Genomic DNA, 19,456 nt, shown 5'->3' on the forward strand with positions numbered 1-19,456 from the left:
GGTGTAAAAAATAACGGTAAGTTGAAGGACATAAAACATTCATTTGTACTAAAATTTAAAAAGGAGATATGAAGAAAGCTGAAGGTGAAAGATTGAAATACATAGAAGCTACAGGAAAACTTAGACGCACAAAACGTTTCATATCTTCATGTCTCGATTTTTTTCCTCCAGCCTGAGGAATGAGGTAAGATTTCCATTGGCCCACGCTTTCTGCTGGCTGCTGATGCTGTATTTCCTTTTCTAATTAAAATCTCAGCTATTGACCACTGATGTTCTTGTCACTAAATAAACCATAGGCATCATTAATCAAATAGAAATTAATGAAAAAGGAAAGACGTTGTTAGTGGCTTGAACACTTTCCCCCCAATTTAAGTGCATCTATATCCATTTGGGATGCTATAACAAAAATATCATATTTGGGTAATTTGAAAACAATAGAAATTGATTTCTCACAGTTGTTGAGGCTGGGAAGCCTAAGACCGAGACACCACCAAATTTGGTATTAGGTGAGGGCCTCTCTCTGTCTCATTGGTGGTGCCTTCTTGCTGTGTCTTCACATGGCAAAAGCGATGACTGAGCTCCCTCGAGCCTCAAGGCACTAAAAATCTCTTTTATAAGGGCACTAATCCCATTCATGACTTAATCACCTCCCCAAAGTCTCCATCTCTTAACACTATCACATTGGAGATTAGGTTTTCAATATATGAATTTGCAGGGGATACGAACATTCAGACCACAGCAACCTGGAACATCAGAATGTGATCATATCTGAAAATACAGTCTTTGCAGATGTATTTGGGATATAAAAAGGATCTTGAGATGAAACTACCTTGGATTAGGGTGCATCAAAAATCCAATGACTACTGGCCAGTTAGTTCAGCTGGTTAGAGCATGGCCTTGTAATACCAGGGACACGGGTTTGGATGCCCATACTGGCCAGCTGCCAAAAAAAAAAAAAAAAAAAAAAAAAATCCAATGACTGGTCTCTTTGTAAGAAGAGGGAAGGACACACAGACACAGAGAATAAAGCCATTTGAAGACAGAAGCAGGGTTTTGTATTGAGCATATTGCAAATAGTTCAATGAACTAGAAATAGAACTATTTCTTTATGGAACCTAACTTTCTACTCAATAGTTTAATGAAAACTAACTTCCTACTCAATGAACCTATTTGTTAACACCACATTGGATATAAACTCTGTAAGGGGGAAATCAGCATTTCCCACAAGAGCAAATACCACTTTCCAACCGCAATTACCGTTGTTGAGTCAGGGCCTCTTATTCTATGATATTTCTCTAAAAACTACCTTATCAGTGAAACTATTTGGCTGTAGACCAAAGATAACCCTTTGTCTATTTTAAATGCAGATTTTATATAGTTAAAATTTTTATATAGTTAAAATATTGAAACAATTTCTGAATATATTTATAATCAGTCACTTTTAGGTCTTCAATAAAATAATAAAATCCATTAAAAATACTCAGGTCTGCAGAATTTCATCTTGATACCTTGTCCCTCTATCAAACTGCAGGCTGAGAGAGAAACATTCTGCAACCTCCCTTCGGAAGGTCAGTTTTGGATTCACCTTTCCAGAGAGGTATTTTTGAGGATTTCTGTCTCTAGATTGCTTTCTGGGAACCCCACGCATAAAACCATCAGCAACATTAACTGCAGCTGAAGGAAGGGTCAACTGGGATAAATGCTTAGACCACGAGTAGAAGACATGCAGGATTATCACTTTGACCCTTACATTCCATTTTACAGACATTGTTTATTAATTTAATTATTTCACACAGGCAAAAAAATGAAGATCAGGGAAGTTATGTGAATCGCCTAAGGTCACACAGGTAGTAAATGGCAGAAGAAGGTCCTGAACCCAGCCCTGCCTAGCCCCAGGCTGTGCACCATATTGCTTTTCTCAAAATGTGCTTAAGCTTGTTTGCTTTACTGCTCCCCTTCTTGAGCTTCAGAAGGGCAAAAACCATCTGTACATTGAACACAAAATTACTGTGTGCCTAATTTTTGCCAGGCACTGTGAGAGTAAACACTGCTTTATAATCTAAACTCAAATAGTGTATTGGTTGGCAAAAATTTAATAATTCTCTTACTTCATTTAGATAGTCTAGTAGGGTGATTGGAAGTAATTTCCCTATGTTTTCTACTCTTTTGAGGGGTAGGTTGGTCCTGGAAGATAAGATGTACTGGGAAGGAAGAAAAGGCAGCACAGCTTTTATAAATCTTGTCAAAGTCAAGGCCCTTGGGACATAACTTTGTAGGGTATCTCCTGGAAGCAACTTAAGTTTCTCCAAGCATCCAAGCTCAGTCAGTTTAGTTATTTTCCATTGGGAAAACAAACCCATAATGCAATAAAATTTGACAAAGTAAACCAGCTAAAATTCCACAATAAAGCCCCTCGAAATTGGTGTTGGGAAGCCACAATTAGAAGTAAATTTTTACCTACTATTTGTTTTTACTGATTTGAAAATTATAAAATAAGCATAACAAAAAGTTTACTATCTTAGCCATTTTTAAGTTCACAGTTCAGTAGTATTAAGTATATTCACATTATTGTGCAATCAATCTCCAGAGCTTTCCTATCTGGCTAAACTGGAACTCTATCCCTGTTAAACAACTTCTCATTGCCCCCTCTTCCCAGTCCCTGATAATCACCATTCTACTTTCTGATTGTATGAATTTGACTACTTTATATACCTCATATTACTGGGATAATACAGTGTTTATCTTTTTATGACCGGCTTACCTCACTTAGAAAAATATCTTCAAGGTTCATCCATTGTTGTAGCGTGCATCAGAACTTCATTCCTTTTTAAGGCAGAATAATATTCCACTATACACACACACACAGACACAGACACACACACACACACACACACACACACACCCCACATTTTCTTTACCCATTTATCCATGAATGGGTAATTGGGTTACTTTCATCTCTTGACTACTGTGAATGACGCTGCTATGAACATAGGTGTACACTCTGCCTACTATTTTAATCACAATTTAAGCCCTTCCATTGTAAGAAAAGTCCTAAATTAACAGAAGATCTTTTATTTGGAAATGGAATCAGTATTTTATTCTTAGGTACAACAACAACAAAATTATTTCTTCTTTGCTGTTCAGAAAGTGCCATTGCATGATTTTTCTCTACATAAATATACTTCCTACCCACAAAATTCCCCATCACTCTCCCCTAATATCACCAATACCTTATATTTTCCCCTCAGACTTTTAAGTCCTTTCTAAGTGTTACATGAAATTCCAGGATACATCGCAGCTTTGAGTTGAGTTGTGTGCTGGGAAGTATTATTCCCCCAGGAAGGGAAAGGAGAGCCAGTAAAGTACTATGCATACTCCCAAACCGGTTCCACCCAGAAAATAATGATCTGAATTTTTCTGACATGCTTTGGAGGGCAAAGATACCCTCACAGGGTCATTTCCCACTACTGAATTCACCTGCTTTATTATATCTCAGGAGTTTTCTCTGATTAAGTCTTTTCTTTGTTCTTGTTGGGTTATAATGGCTTCAGAATGACTACCCTACTTAGGGATGGTATCTTAGTGCATTCAGGCTGTGATAACAAAAATGCCATAGACTAGGTAGCTTATAAACAACAGAAATTTATTTCTCACAGTTCTAAAGGCTTCAAAGCCCAAGATTAAGGGGCCATCAAATTTGGTGTCTGATGAGGACTCAATTCCTGGTTCACAGATGATGGCTGTCTTCTCACTGTGTCCTCACACGGTGGAAGGAATAAGGAATCTATCTGGCATATCTTTTATAAGAGCACTAATCCCATTCGTGAGGGCATGATCTAATCACCTACCAAAGGTCCCACCTTCTAATGTCATCATATTGGGTGTCAGTGTTTCAACATATAAATTTTGGGGGGACATCAGTCTATTGCAGATGATTTGATGATCTAATTCCACTGTGGTGGTGGAGACTTTTGGTTGGGTGCACTAGGTACATGGGTGGGGTCTTACTGCTCTAGGAGATAAAATTAATGTTCAGAAAATGTGGTCTTACAGGGGAAATGGCTGTTAACTCTAGTTAATCTTGCAAGCAGATTCCCCTCCTCATCTTCCTCCTTCATCTTCATCTTCTTTATTACAAGGTGAATACACACCATGTTTCTGGCTAAGCACTGTTATTTTTGAGACATGAGATCTAGGCTTTGGAAACTAGAGATGCTATTGCTCTAAGACCAGCATTACCTGATGGGATGACCTGGTTGTCATGAAAGTAAAATGTTTTGCTTCATTTGTTTTATTACTGTTATACAACAACTAAAGAAACCTTGACCTTTGTAAATATAAATTCACATTGCTCTTCACACATACACATATCTTAAACATAGACTATTTCAGTATATCCTCATTTTACAGATAAGTAAACTGAGGCTCAGGTGGGTTATGTGACTTTCATTAATTAATTAATCTTAAGCTCTAGTTTTTCAAGTGGTTTTAACCCATGGTCCCTTTTTCAAAAGTTCTGTGAAGCTGCATGGATTTTCAGGTAGGCAATTCCCTCCTGTCTCCCTTTAAAACCACTGATAGAAGATCATTTATTTTCTGTGTATTTCTGGAACCTGAATAGGTTGAGCTTTTGTTTTTCTGTGGCCAAATATTATGTTTATTTTCAAATACATATATTACCCTCTGATCCTCCTAATTCTGATTCTTTCTCCACTACTCCAAACACCTGTTGTGAATCATAGCATTTTAAACAAAAAGTTCTTTGTCTACATTCCAAACATAACTTTTCTTTATAAATATTGAACCGATAGCTCCAACTTGTACAGACCACATCTGAAGAACATCACACATGTGTATGAACTCTGAGAGTATGCCAGCACCACTCCTTGTTTCTTTATTTTTATCTGTCCAGCCTTGTGCTGAAGATTTCTTCAGACTAAGCTGAGTAAACATTAGGCCTTTATGTTGACATGGGAACCTTAATATTGATGTAGTGTTTGTACACTTTAAAGTATTTCCACACATGTTAACCTTGTGCTGATTCTCTGAGGTATGACAGATATTATTTTCCTTATTTTATGGAAGAGAAACCTGAAGCCCAGAGAGGTGAAGTCACTGGACTAAAGTCTCACCCAGCTAGTTGGTTAAAAGGTGCTCTTTCTGCTAGTCCATGCTGTAATATCATATTGAAAAATAATACCTCTTTGGGACTTCTCAGCCTGATCAAGTCTATTTAAAGATGATTTAACCCCCTTTTTGTCTGATTCTATGTGAACCAAGTGATCCTTCAGTCTGTTATTTGGCTTATTGAGTAAATACAACCTTCCTTGAGTGAGTGAGTGCCCTATGGAGACAGGTACTAAGCTGAGCTTCAGTCCTGGGTGGTTTATTGCCAATGTGGGATCACCACCACTTCTTTCTAAGATTTCCTCTGCCTTTCAGAGAAGCTGGGAGCTGCATTTGCAGAATGCACTTTGTCATATGGTAACAGGTTGGCTTACCAAGAAGGGGTCTCTTGCCTGAGATCTGGAAGGCTGAAAAGAATGACAGGCCATCATTTTCTAGAGGTGGCTATAGGCAGAAATGTGGACAGACACGAGGTTCTGAGAAGCTTCACTGGAAAACCCCTCCCTCCATTGTTGCTGACTGTGATAGTGTAAAATAAATTTCTAGAAGTTTAGGGGTCATGGACAATTGACAAAGAGCACTCGGTTGGGAGCCAACTGAGGTTTTCCACCGGGGCTTACTTGGCCTCAGCTTTCCAGTCTTCCAGTGGTTGTGTGAGCTTCTTGTCTACTGTATTAAACTATCTTATTTGGATTTTTAGAGCAACAAATTTTTCTTGTCAAAACTCTGACTGATATAATCATTCTTATGGTAAGCACTAACATTTTGACTGACTTCTATTCCTTTTGTTAAAGTATAATTTCAAAAAGATAAAATTAAGACTCATGCAAATATAAGATGAATACATGGCAAGGATTTTTTTCAACTCATTAATTAATGAGGGAACCAGTTAGATGTTAAGACCAATTCAAAGAATATTTGAAGAGCTAGGTATTTATAGACAACTTAATAAAGAAATGTTAGGATAAGACATTTGAATTATATATAAATGTTAAGTGTTATTATCTTACACAGCAACACATAATAACATTTGGGATTATACTATCCACTAAATTATTTGCCTCTCTGCTGAATACAAATCTACAAGTTAAAATAAAACTTCTGGGACCTTTAATAGATAATTTAAAAACTATCATCATCATCATACGGACTTGCTGTACACCTTGTAAGTTTTAGACACCACAATAACATGTTCTCAAATAATTTAACTGTCCTTTCCACGATGTGGTGAGGTAGAGTTTATCACACCCATTTTAGAGATTTGGAAACTGATCCCAGTGAGCATAACTGACCTGTTCAAGGTCATGGACTTTGTTAGAGCTAGGATTTAAATCCAGATTTGTCTGACTCTGAGGCCTGTGATTTTCTACTAGACCACTATCATCTAATTAATGCAGATGCTCCTGACCGTCCCTTAGTAAGATAATAAAATTAAATAACAAAGCTGAAAACCAAGCACAGGCACATTACTGAACACAAAATGTTATTACAAAAGATCGATTTCATTGAAAAGTAAAAAGAGCATAAAACAAGCCACATAAACATTAGGTAGAAAAAAAGCGGGGTTTAGAGCCTTGGGTTATGTAGAAAGAGAAATATATTAATCAAAGTTTTATCAATCTGGGATTCAAAATCCAAAATGACCATCTCTACCAGGTTATTTTTTATGACCTGTGATGTGCAAAGTATAAAGGATAACAGTAGGCATAAAATGTAAGCTTCTGCCTTTCAAGGCAGTCCCATCTAAGCAGAGTTCCTCAAACTTGACTAGTGTATGAAGCCTTCCCGTGAGGAGAGGGGAGAGGGGACTCTCAGACTCGAAGCCTATGTCCTTTCATCCCACGGTCTATAGAGAACAGTTTGAGAGATAAATGGCTGAGAATCACGGTCAAAATAGGGCTGATTATTTCTGGTGTTAGAATAAAGTAAAATATGTGTCTTTCAATTAACATTGTCCCGCTATTAGTAATATTCATACCTCATCCCTAGACAGTGTAAAAGCAAAGTCCTATTATAGGTTAAAGAAAAATCAAAACATGGACAACAAAGGTAAGTTAGTATGGGTAGTGGTTGAGAGCATAGACGGTGGAGTCGGAATGTCTGTTCAAACGCTGACTATCACTTCCCAGCTGTGTAACCTTGGGGTTGACAACGCAACCTCTCTGTGCTTCAGTGTCTTCATCTGTAAATCAGGAATAATAATAAGTTTACCTTGTAGATTTCTATAAGGATGAAATGAGCTAATATTCATGAAATGCTTGAAAAGTTAACCGGCTTAAATAAGCACTTTTATTTTTTATTAACAGTTGTTAAAGAAGTTTTAGCTTTTATTTATTTTTTAAATGATCTGGTGACGATTATTAATGATTAAGGTAAACTTTGCATATAAAAAAAAACCAGCCTGTACACTTTGTGAAAAGGGCTGTCACACACTTGATTAGCTCTGCTTGGTCTTTGTATTAGAAATGTAAACATTAGCTATTGTAAGAGATAAAGCCTGAGACCTCGCTGGCTTAACAAAAAAAAAAGGTTTATTTTTCATCAGGTAAAATCCAATCTGCAGCAGGAGTGGGGATGAGAGTGGGATCTATGGTTGCATTAGTCTGCCCAGGCTGCCATAACGAAATACCACACACTGTGTGGCTTAAACAACAGAGATTTGTTTTCTCACAGTTCTGGAGGCTGGAAGTCCAAGATAAAGGTGCCGTCAGGGTTGGTTTCTGGTGACACCTCTCTCTCTGCTGCATTTTCACTGTGTCCTCATGTGGTCTTCCCTCTGTACTCTCAAAGGAGTTGGGGGGGAGAGAATGAGAGCACTCTGGTCTCTCTTCCTCCTCTTATAAGCACACAATGCAGTCCATAACAAAGTCTTTCAGAGGTCCAGGCTGGACGAGGGTTCACCAGCTCCAGCGTGGAGCTTCTGGGGTCTCCTTGAGTGTCAACATCCAGCAGCAACAGAGGAAGAGAAAGAGGATTGTTCAGAGGAGAGTAGGGGACCAAGGGCTGTAGTCACATCTGCCCGCATCCCACTGGCCAGATGCAGTAGCATGCCACATAAGTGCAAGGGATATAGGGAAATGTTGTCAACCACATGCCCGCAGGGGGACAAGTAATAGTTTTGTGAATAGCTACCCAAACTCAATCTCCCTCGCAGCTCTTGGTCCTCTTAGACACGGAGGGGGAAAAAAGTGCACTTTTCTTTAGCTCTTCCAGAGTGTAATCTACCATGCTACTTTCAGGCTCCTTTCTTCAAAATTTTCCACTTGCCTTTGCCTTTGGGGCTGTGTAACTCAGGAAGTGCATGGGCAATGTATTCATACAGGGAGAGGAGTATAAGGCCACACCAGCCTGTGCTTCAGGGCTAGAGGGAAGAGCCAACGCATACCAGCGTGAGAAAGGAAGTGCAGTGAGCGGTGAGTATGTGAGAGTCTGAGACCCTCGCATTCAGAGTCACCAGATTTGTGTACAGTATCTGTGCATATACAAGAGAAGAAAAGTCCCTGTGTGTGCTCCATGTTTTCTGCCACGGTGGGAATGGACAACAAGAGAGCCAGGATATGGCCCTAGAATAAGGCAATGGCAAAGCATAGCATCTTTTTTTCATGCCCTCCACTGTCTTTCCAGGAAAACTCATGTGAATTCTGTCATTGTTTAGACAGATTTCTCTCTCCAGGAAGAAAGCCCACCCTTTCCCATGTCACTGGGACCTTCTTTGGTGCCGCTCTCAGCATACGCTATTGGTTGGGTCAGGTATGTAGGGGACCTCCCAGTGCCACTGAAATCACATGATAATTTTGGTGTCTCCCAGCCAAGGAAGCAGGCTGAGCTAGCTCAGGCTGGGTGGGCAGAATATGCCACTGAGTCTTTTGTGAGAAATTCCTAAGAGCACACTTCCACCCCCAGGTAATTCCCTGAGGAGTATTAAACTCAGCATGATTTTGCTCTTTTCTAAAGAGCACAAATGAAAGCCCAGTTATTTTTCCAGCAATCTGGGTTTAAAAGTCTAAAAATTCTAATGTTTTGCCTCCTGAAAACAGTAAAATTCCATTGTCATTTGTTTTTTCCCATACAGCCCCTTCACTACACTTTCAAAGTAAGTCTTCCTCATAACCCTTTGCCTTTGTCTTTAGGTTGTCAGTGAAAACAAGTTGGCCTCTTAGACGCAGTTGGTTGAGATATGAGTGCACTGAAATGTGTCGAACAGGCCATTGCCAAAGTTGCTGTTTTTCAATTTATGTTTGAGCCGGAAGAGTCCAAGGAGAATTCCACTTGCGTAGGTTGCATAAGAGTCGACAAACAAAGCTGAACAGGATAAGAGTAAAAAGAAAATAAGAGAAGCATAATATGCGATGGAGGCAGCAGATACCGCAGTGCAGAGAGCAGGATGGTGACAAGGTGAAAAGGGGCTGCAAATTTATTAGTGGCTCCGTCCTTCCGGAAAGCTCCGCACCGTATCTCCTCCACACAGGTGCAGATTTTGCCTTTAGTTTTAAAAAGATTAGAGCAAGAAAGAAGCCGCTTTTAAAAGGAAAAAAAGATCAGTACTAGCGCACCCTCTTATACTATATTTTATTGTATCCTGTCATGGTCTATGTGTCATCTTATTCTCACACTGTGCCATGTATACAGCAGGAGCTTCATAAACATTTGTTGCATTAAATCATTCAGTTCTGCTCTCTCCTTTCCTAATTAAATCAACACCACGTACCACTTGCTACCTCTTGAGCAATCACTATTTTTGTGTTTCTTCATTTTCCCAACCTACAGCTCCAAAGATGTAACACTCCGTCTTTAACCATGTCACTTCTGGAGGCACAGCCTACAGCCATCCCCCGGTTATGCCGCATTGACCTTTAAACCTATTAAAAGGCTACTCTTCTTTCTTTTTATCTCCCCACAGGTCCCTATAAGAGTTGCTGAAGACAAAAGGCACAGTGCATTCCTACCATCTGTTATATTTAGCTTTCTTCAAATACAAAGCATCCTATGTTTCTCCATTCAGACAAAGAGGAACTCACAACTCCTCATGGGAAGACCACACCTTTTGGATTCAGACTGATCTATATTCTAATCTACATTACATGTCCAGCTGTGAAACTATTGGTAAATTACATGACCTTTTTGGGTCTGTTTCATTACCTGAAAAATTACAGTATTGACCTTGCGGGGTTGTTCTGGGAATTCAATGAGACAACACATGTGCAGCCAGGATGGGAAAAACATATCATTTTTTAGTGTTCTATACCTGGTCTAACCTTCATAAACTTGCACCCCCATTGATAGTGGAGGCAATTACGTGATTGTGGTCTGATCCAGTAATTGACAAGTCATTTAGGTAGTATAATTTGTTTTAGATGCTCTTTAGACTTTCAGATTCCCTCCCCTTCGCCTGGACTTCCTTAGAATGTCACCAAGGCATATGAGAGGGGTTATTCTGTCCTTGTGGTAGAGAGGAGAGAGGGCTCAGATCAGGCAGAGTCCCCTGTGCCCTCTATTCCCAGCTGTGGACAGGCCGGGCTACCTCTCCCTGTGCTGAGGGTTGCTGAGATGTGATGAGCTCTGCCTGTTTTGGAGTGAAGGTTTTGCACCCATCTCTGCAGTCCATGGGTCCAGGCACTTGTGTGTGTTCAAACCTGCCTGCTGTTTATCCTGTTCGCTCTGACTCCAAGCCTCTGACAGGTTGCCCCATTCCTTTCTCAACACTTCCCCATCCCCTATGGGGCATATGGGAACCTTTGGATCCCTGTCTTACCAAGTGCAGACAGCAGGAGCCAGGAGCTGCATCTTGGATTCACACATCTGAGCCCGCCCTGCTGTCTCCCCATAGAATCACTCCAGCCACGTTGGAACTGGGTTCCTGCTGAAGGTATGGGTTGTTCCAGGGGCCTGCAGCCTCCTTCCCCACAGACTGTTCTGGAAAGGAAGCTACTCCTCTGATATTTGTATGCTGCCCTGTACCTATTTCTTGTTCCTAAAAGACTTCTGCATTTGATGTATGATTCTTAGGTGAGGCAGTGGGAATGAGACAGTTTCCCATTTTTTTTTTCTTCTATTATCCCTCAGGGTAGGAAGGGGTAAGTTTTCTCTTATTTTCCCTTCCTGTCTCAATGGAACTAGTCCTATATCATTTGCTCCTCATTCCTAACTTCCTTTAAGACTCCAGTCTCATGGTTCAGCTCAGATGATTGAATTGGGTGTTTCTTAGTCCATTCAGCCTACTATAACAAAATACCGTAGACTGGTTGGCTTATAGATGACAGAAACTTATTGCTCACAGTTTCGCAGGCTTGGAAGTCGAAGATCAAGGCACTTACAGATTTGGTCTCTGATGAGGGTTTGTTTCCTGTTTTATAGATGTTCTCATCCCTGTGTCCTCATATAATGGAAGAGATGAGGGGTCTTTCTGGGGTCTCTTTAATAAGGGCACCCATCCCATTCATGAGGGTTCTATCCTCATTACCTCATCACCTCCCAAAGGTCCCACTTCCTAATATCATCACCTTGGGAATTAGGATTTCAACATATGAACTTTGGGGGAACACAAACATTCAGTCCGTAGCAGAGTGCAAGGAAAGAAATCAGTTTATCCATAAGAGAACTTAAGTGAGAAAGTATCTCCAAAACCTTATCTTTGTCACATATGTGAAACACTTGGTGCAGAACTTGGAATCTTCTATGAACTTAGTGCATGTAAATAACACTACCATATGCTAATTTCTGTGAAAAAATCCAAGCATTACACTTAGAATCGACAAATTCAAAACATTTTATAAGACTATTACTGGGCTCATTCCACCCATCCCATCATCTGTAGGCAGAACTCCGCTAAACCTATCTTGATTAAATACATTTATGATGGTTGCATAAAGAGCTCTCTAGGTAACCTATCCCAGTGCTAACCAGCAGTGATTCTTAGGAAAGTGCTTCGAATTAAATTGGATTCCAAATACCCAGTGGGAAAGGGAAAGTATCAGCCTCAGAGTGTGCACTTCTCTTTGTTTATTTGTGGATGGCTTTTAGTGATTAGGAAAAAAATCCAAGCTGTAAATGCAACTTGTCAACCACAGCAATGTGCCTTTTCAACTTTTGGCTTATCAAGACACGAAAAGGTAATAATTCAGCTACTTTTTATGTAAACATACTTGCATATTTTCACAGCTTAGCTTTAAGACTTAAGCTCCTCCAGCTGATCATAAATTGCCAGGAAATGTCTTCCCAGTCTATCACAGTGTCTTAATTAAGCAAATGCATAGAAATTATATGGGTGCAGAGGCCCATGGAATTCACCAGGTGTAATGAATTCTGAAGAAGCAGTAGTTACAGATTTCTCAGGGTTTGCTAATAATATATACAAGCTAAAAGACAAGAGACTTGAGAATTTTTTTCCTCGTTTATACCAATCTCTTCCTTTTCAAAGAGATAGTAGCTGTTCAACCTTTAAGCCTCAATTTAGGTGCTACTTCTTTCCAGAGAATTCCTAGGTTTCCCTGGGAAACTCCTTTAGACTGTACCACGTGACCCTCCTCCGCACTCTTATTGGCAGACAGCATTACTGTTGTACTATCCACATCTGCTCTAATTATCTCATTCTGGGTTTGTCTCCTATAATAAGTCTGTGGCCTAGCCTTGCAGATGCTGTATTCATCCAAACATCACCAGAATTATATAAAATTTCTGATCCATAGTTACCTCTCAAACTTCTGATTGATCACATAAAATAAAAGCACCATCTTAAGCTATGTAGAGCACTTCAGTAACCACAGGAGCAGAGGAATTATTTTTAATTTTTATTTTTAGGCTATGAACAGAGCTTTCAGTGAGCAAACATTCAGTTAATTCACGATCTATTTTTGCCAAGCCAGAACTAAACATTTTAGATTGTATTCTCCATGGGCACTTGTGTTTCCAGTAATTCATTCCTCAGAGGACTTTACCAGGGGGCTGGGGCAGAGAAGAGCCTGCTGGTAAATGGCAGATGCCCAGCAGGCCCGAGGGGTGTCTGACACATGGATGATGAAGGAGACGGGCAAAGGGGAGCAGCAGCTCCTGGGATGACATATTTAAGAGCTCGAGGAGGTGCATTGCTTTAAAATTACTGTTCATAAGAAATGCTTCCTGCAAATGGTGCATGGTATGTGCCCTCCTGTCTACACCAATTCAGTAGGTAAACACTGAGAAACAGAATTCTCCTTGGGTACTTGGAGCTCATAGAAATGTCAAGAGTAAAAGGAATGGTGCAGTTAGAATTCCTGTGCAATTTGAAGCTCTCACATGAAGATGAGAGCAGAAGAAAGAGCTTAGAGTGAACAGATGGGGGCAGCCAGCAGGAATAATATATGGTTCAACACCTGTCCAAAGTAAGGGAGGTGAAATATTCACTGCCTCAGAAAAAGTAAAGTGCTCACCTCTCTGAGGTCATGGTCCTCCAGGAAGAGTTATTGTAGCTGTAATAGATAAGCACTTTCTCTAAGAGGCTGAGGGTTTGGCTTCCTTGATCCTGCAAAAAAAGAAAAGTAATGCATCCACGATGTTCAAAAGGGAGAGCAGAAATAAATGACTACAGAGTTGCTCATTGTAATCGGGTTCATGGGAGTTGAATCTTAAGTGAGGGCACTGGCCATATTTGAGGAAAATTTATTTGGTTAATATTTGCTTAATTTCGATTCACTTTGAAATTAGAGATAACGAAATCTATTAATCATGTCTTACTCCAAAGGCAGTGAGGGAGCATGAGAAACAAGAGGCATTCTCTGTCCCAAAGGACCTCACGGGTCTGTTGAGAAGATTGCACAGATGCATGAACAACACCTAACGATGGTGTATGTGTTTGGCATAGTGTGGCAATTGATTAGTATCCTTTTGGATTTGTGCTTAGCTAATGATGTTTGTGGTCTGGTTACTAGCGTTCAGTACATGTCATCTAAACTATGCTCAGCCCAGTGGAATGTTGAGGCCTGCGCTTGGCATTGTCTCCCCCACCCCTCAAACACACCTGTACGCTGAGTCCCTGTTCTTAGGAGCTACTGCCTTCTGGTCTCAGGAGGCCTCTTTCAGATGCCAGCTCTTCTCCCCTGACCTTCTCTCCTAACCTGCCACCCAGTTGCTGCAATTTCAGCTTATCTGCCAACAGAAACAAATCTGTGTGGTTGTGAAAGTAAGTAGTTATGTGCATAAATAAGACAATTGTGAGAATTTTGTATATATACAACAGGTGGATTGACTTAAACAGAGGGAAGATATTGCACTTGGAGTCTGAGGGCACAATGATGCTCTGGGTCAGTTTTTCATAACTGTGTGCTCTTGGGCAACTCGCCCACTGCTATGGGTTAAATGTCTCCCCCAAAATTCATGTATTGGAAACTTAATCTTCATTGTTAACAGTGTTAAGAGACTGGGAAATCCTATTATGGTATTCAAAAGGTGGGGCCTTTAAGAGGTGATTAGATAGTGAGGAATGTGCCCTTGTGAATGGATTAATCCACTGCTGGTTTAATGGGTGGTCATGGGCGTGGTTATGATGGCTTTATAAGGAATGTAAATGCCCATTCTCACTATGTGGTACCCTGTGTCCCTGTGGAGATCCATCACCAAGAAAAAAGCCCTCATCAGATGTGTTCCCTGGACTTTGGGCTTCGCAGCCTCTGAAACTATAAGAATAAATTTCATTTCTTTGTAAATTATCTGGTTTCAGGTACTCTATTATAAGCATCAGAAAAGAACTAATACACCCACACACGAGGCCCTAATTTTCTCATCTTTGCAGAGCAGGAACCCCAACAGTAACACAGACTTTGCTGGATGGGCTATCAGTGTGGACCCTCCAGTAGCAGACAGCCTTGAGTCCATTTTGCATGAACAATGGCTTGTTTGAATAGACATGCATGTGTTCCTGGAAGTCCTTTATTGGTGAGTGTAGGCAGGAGTAAGTAGGATATAGGTTATAGATAATTATTTCACCTCATTTGTGACAGTCTCACAAAGACTTGGGAAATGCAGGTTACATATAATAGGAGGGCAATGTCATTTTCCTCATAAGGTTACTATGAGGATATTAACCACTGACCACAGTGTTCAATAGTCTAACAGCATCGCCCAAACGTGTCATGAATCTGCTACTTTGCAATTAAAATTATTAAGAAAAAACTTTTGTTGACAGTAAAAATGGAAGACTTACAGTAGAAGGAAGTGATTTGGGATTTGTATTCTTCACTCCAAGCTGGTGGCCCCACTTTCTACATTACTCTAGAGGTCACCCTAGCTGCCAGCCTTTGGCACCTTGAGGCATTGACATTATCCTATTTATTGCTACATCCTCCACAGCATCTAATAAAGTGGCTTATCACACTAGAAATTCAATATAGGCATATCAAATGAAAAATGAATAAAATTATAATTAGATGTATGTAACAGAAAGCAACAACACCACTAATGCACAGGCAATGCTGTGTTGACAGAGGTCTTATTTAGTAGCCCACAGTTTGGAAATGGTGTGCTCTTGGGGCACAGCATTAATTAGTGAACAGCCAAGTGCTGAGTTTAGGAATGAGACAAAAATTATAGCTCTGCTACTGGTTAGGCAGCTCTTTCATCAATAGGTGAGCCCCACGTAAAGCTCTAGAAATCTCCATTGTAATAAAAATAACCTTGGCAACTCATAGGAGACGGGGGCATCTGTCCTTTATCCCCAGCAGTGTGGTTGTCTCCTAAAATGAGGGTTTGCCTGCCTGATGCAAAATTCCTGGTTGCAAGTTTTGTTTACATTTGCAGGCCACCTCCTTGTGCTCAGTGAAACAGATCAGACAGAGGCTGTGGATATTAAATTCCCACCAGGCCTCTTTTCTTGTTGATCTGGGTGTAATTTGATTTCAGTCTTAGGTCAGAGGGAAATGTGTAATTGGGGCAAACTGGCATCAAGCCAGGCACTTTCTCAAGTGACTTAGATTCTGAACTCAGGTGAACTTGACCTCCCTTGCAGATTCCCAGCCTCTTCCAAATCTCTCATATCACTCTCGGTGTCTCCCCCATTACTAATGTCTCTCTGCACTCAGCAGCTCTCTTTTTTGGATCTCCCAGTCATTACTTACTTCTTGATAAACACACTTATCCTTTTCACCTTTAAACATCTGTCTAATGATCTCAGTTTTCAGCAGTCTTGCAATCCTTTACAACCTGAATGAAGGACCCTTACTTAATAATTATTTGTGAACTAGCAAGAACTGGATCCCAGTAGCATAGTTTTTTTGACCGACATCAAGGATTCAGCCAGAGATGGTTAACTGAAGGCATTTGTCTTATTAGAAACTGTACATGGAGAGTTTAACCAAGGTAACTAAGATTCATCTGTGTGTTGAAAACAGTTGCAGAAGTACGTTTGAGCCCTGCAGTGGAGGGAAGACAGTACAGGACTTTCTTTGTCCATGTGGTAATGCTCAGAAAGCTCGGGTGTGGGGGAGAGGGGTTGGTTTTTTGTCATTAGGGGCTCAAGGTGGAGGTGGGTTAGGACAGCCAGAGTCTGAGATCAGTCAACAATGCTTTGTGACCCAGGGACTCAGAAGCCAGTGAGGAGCTAGGACTGGTCTAACTGCAGTCAATAGTGGTGGCAATGTGTCCTAGAAGAGCAGAGACTATATTTTGTAGGAAGAATAGACTCTTGGGGATCAGGGGTTAGAGACAAAGAAAAAAAGACTAGAGTAAATGCCATAAAACAACCAGGGGAGATAATAAATGATAAATGCAATATAGCCTTTTATAGCTTTGTATAGCTGCTGTAACAAATTACTACAAATTTAGGAGCTTAAAACAACATAAATTTATTATCTTACAGTTCTGGAGGTCAGAAGTCCAAAATGCATGTCACTGAGCTAGAAGCAGGGTGCTGGCAGGCTGCACTCCTTTCTGGAGGCTCTGGGAGATAATTCATTTTCTTGCCTTTTCTAGCTTCTGCCCACATTTCTTGGCCCTCTGTCATCAAGTCTTTCTCATGACACCATCTATCTGCTTTTACCTCTTCTGAATCCCTCTTTCACTATTTTTTTCTTTTTAGCCTTTTTGCTCTATTTTTAAGGATATATCCTTAATTTTATCTTCTAACTTTTCTACTGAATTTATCTTGGCTATTGTAGTTTTAATTTCCTTTTTCATAGCACCTTTGTTCTATGGATATAACACCTTCTGTTATCCATTTGAGATTGTCAGTGGTATTATTATTTTGGTTTTTAATCTTTACCTCTCTTTCGTCTGTGTTCTGCATATTTAACCTTAGGCTGCCCAGACATGCTCCCTTGCCTTGCTTCCAGAGGTAGTTAGGAGCTATATCCCTGGCAAAGGTGGCGGAGTCCTCTCTAGAGAAATGGGAGAGCCCCAGAAACTATGTCTACATGCTGTGTCAGCATAGGGATCCTCAGTAAAAGAGCCAAACCTTTATCAACCTCCAGGATGAAACCCAGTTGTTGGAAAACACCACCTACACGTTATAAGTGGGACTCTAAGAAACTGATTAAAAGCTCAGGGTGTTACAAGTGCACAGACTTTTACATAAACTGTTCATTTCCTAACCTCATGGAATCTGGTGTCCTCAAGGTCTATCACACATTTATCCAATTTCTCTTCAGAATTATCCTCCTGGTTATTGCCTTTAACCCCTATGCTCCAAAAACTTAGATCTCTGGTGTACCAGACCAGTGTTCTTTCTATCCTGCTTCTTCAGCCCCACTTAGGTCTGCAGAATAGAGAATCTACAGGGTTTCTTCCTTCAATAAAAAACAGGGTCACCAGCCGCTAGGTGGCAGTGGTTGTTAAAAGCGGATACAAATCAGGGCTATTCTATACAGTAGTGCTAGGCATCTATAATTAACAATAACTTATTGTATGTTCTCAAATGGATAGAAGACAGGAGCTCATATGTTCTTATCACAAAGAAATGATAAATTTTTATTATGATGAATATGCTAACCACCCTGTTTTGATCGTCACACATTATATATTTACATTGAAATATAACTCTGTACCCCCAAAATATGTACAATCAATACATTTTATTTTTAAAAATATCTTTTATATTTTAAGAAAAAAGGAGAGAAAAAAGAATATTCTGTACTCATCATCCCTCCTTTCATCCTGGCCACACGTGCAGACTTTTCCGTGGTCTGAGGTTTCATCTAGCATGTCTAGCCAAATCCTTTTCGGTGAGCAATACCATTTTTTCAATTTTCCAAGTTTGGAATTTTGAATTATTTTGCACCCTTCTAATTTTTTAATTGCTATTATCCAATTAACTTTTTCTTCATACTGGAACATGGCTGTTGTCATATCGATCTTCTCAAATACTTTCAATGGCTTCTTAACAACTACTGAGTAGGATCCAAGCTCTTCAGGCTAATAATCAGAGTTCATAACAACCTAGGCCAATCCACCTTTATACAAGCATAGAATCACATAGAGTTGTACATTGAAAGTACTTAATAAAATTTGTACAAATTACAAATTTACAAATTTGTAGTTAAATAATCAACATTCATATAATAGAATAATAAAATATATAAATATAAAATAAAAAGAATATGTTTAAAACATCAATCATTGATATTGTATATAATTATAAATATAAAAATTCATATAAATTAAAATATAAGGATTATTGCTCTTCAACCATTTTTATTACTGCTGGATCTCTCCACATATAACATACCAAAAGCAAATAATTCATCGAAAGCCTATAGGCCCTTGATTTTTTTTTGTCTGCTTCAATTTGTCAATTTCATTTTATTTTATTTATTTATTTTATCAAGGTTCTTTTCAAAATGCATCTTTTTTTAAATTAAATTTTATTTTATCAATATACAATGTGGCTGATTATTGTGGCCCGTTACCGAAACCTCCCTCCCCGCTTCCTCTCCCCACTCCTTCCCAACAACCTCATATCTATTCACTTGTCATAACAACTTCAAGGAATTGTGATTGTTGTGTCTTCTTCCCTTCCCCCACTTTAATTGTGTATTTATTTATTTATTTTTAGCTCCCACAAATAAGTGAGAACATGTGGTATTTCTCTTTCTGTGCCTGACTCGTTTCACTTAATATAATTTTCTCTAGGTCCATCCATGTTGTTGCAAATGGCAGTATTTCATTCTTCTTTTATAGCAGAGTAGTATTCCATTGTGTAGATATACCACAGTTTCCTTATCCACTCATCGGAAGATGGACATTTGGGCTGGTTCCAACTCTTAGCTATTGTAAATAGTGCTGCAATGAACATTGGAGAACAGGTATACCTTCGACTTGATGATTTCCATTTCTCTGGGTATATTCCCAGTAGTGGGATAGCTGGGTC

The sequence above is a fragment of the Cynocephalus volans genome, chromosome 1 (assembly GCF_027409185.1).
Source record: "Cynocephalus volans isolate mCynVol1 chromosome 1, mCynVol1.pri, whole genome shotgun sequence".
Lineage (NCBI taxonomy): Eukaryota > Metazoa > Chordata > Mammalia > Dermoptera > Cynocephalidae > Cynocephalus > Cynocephalus volans.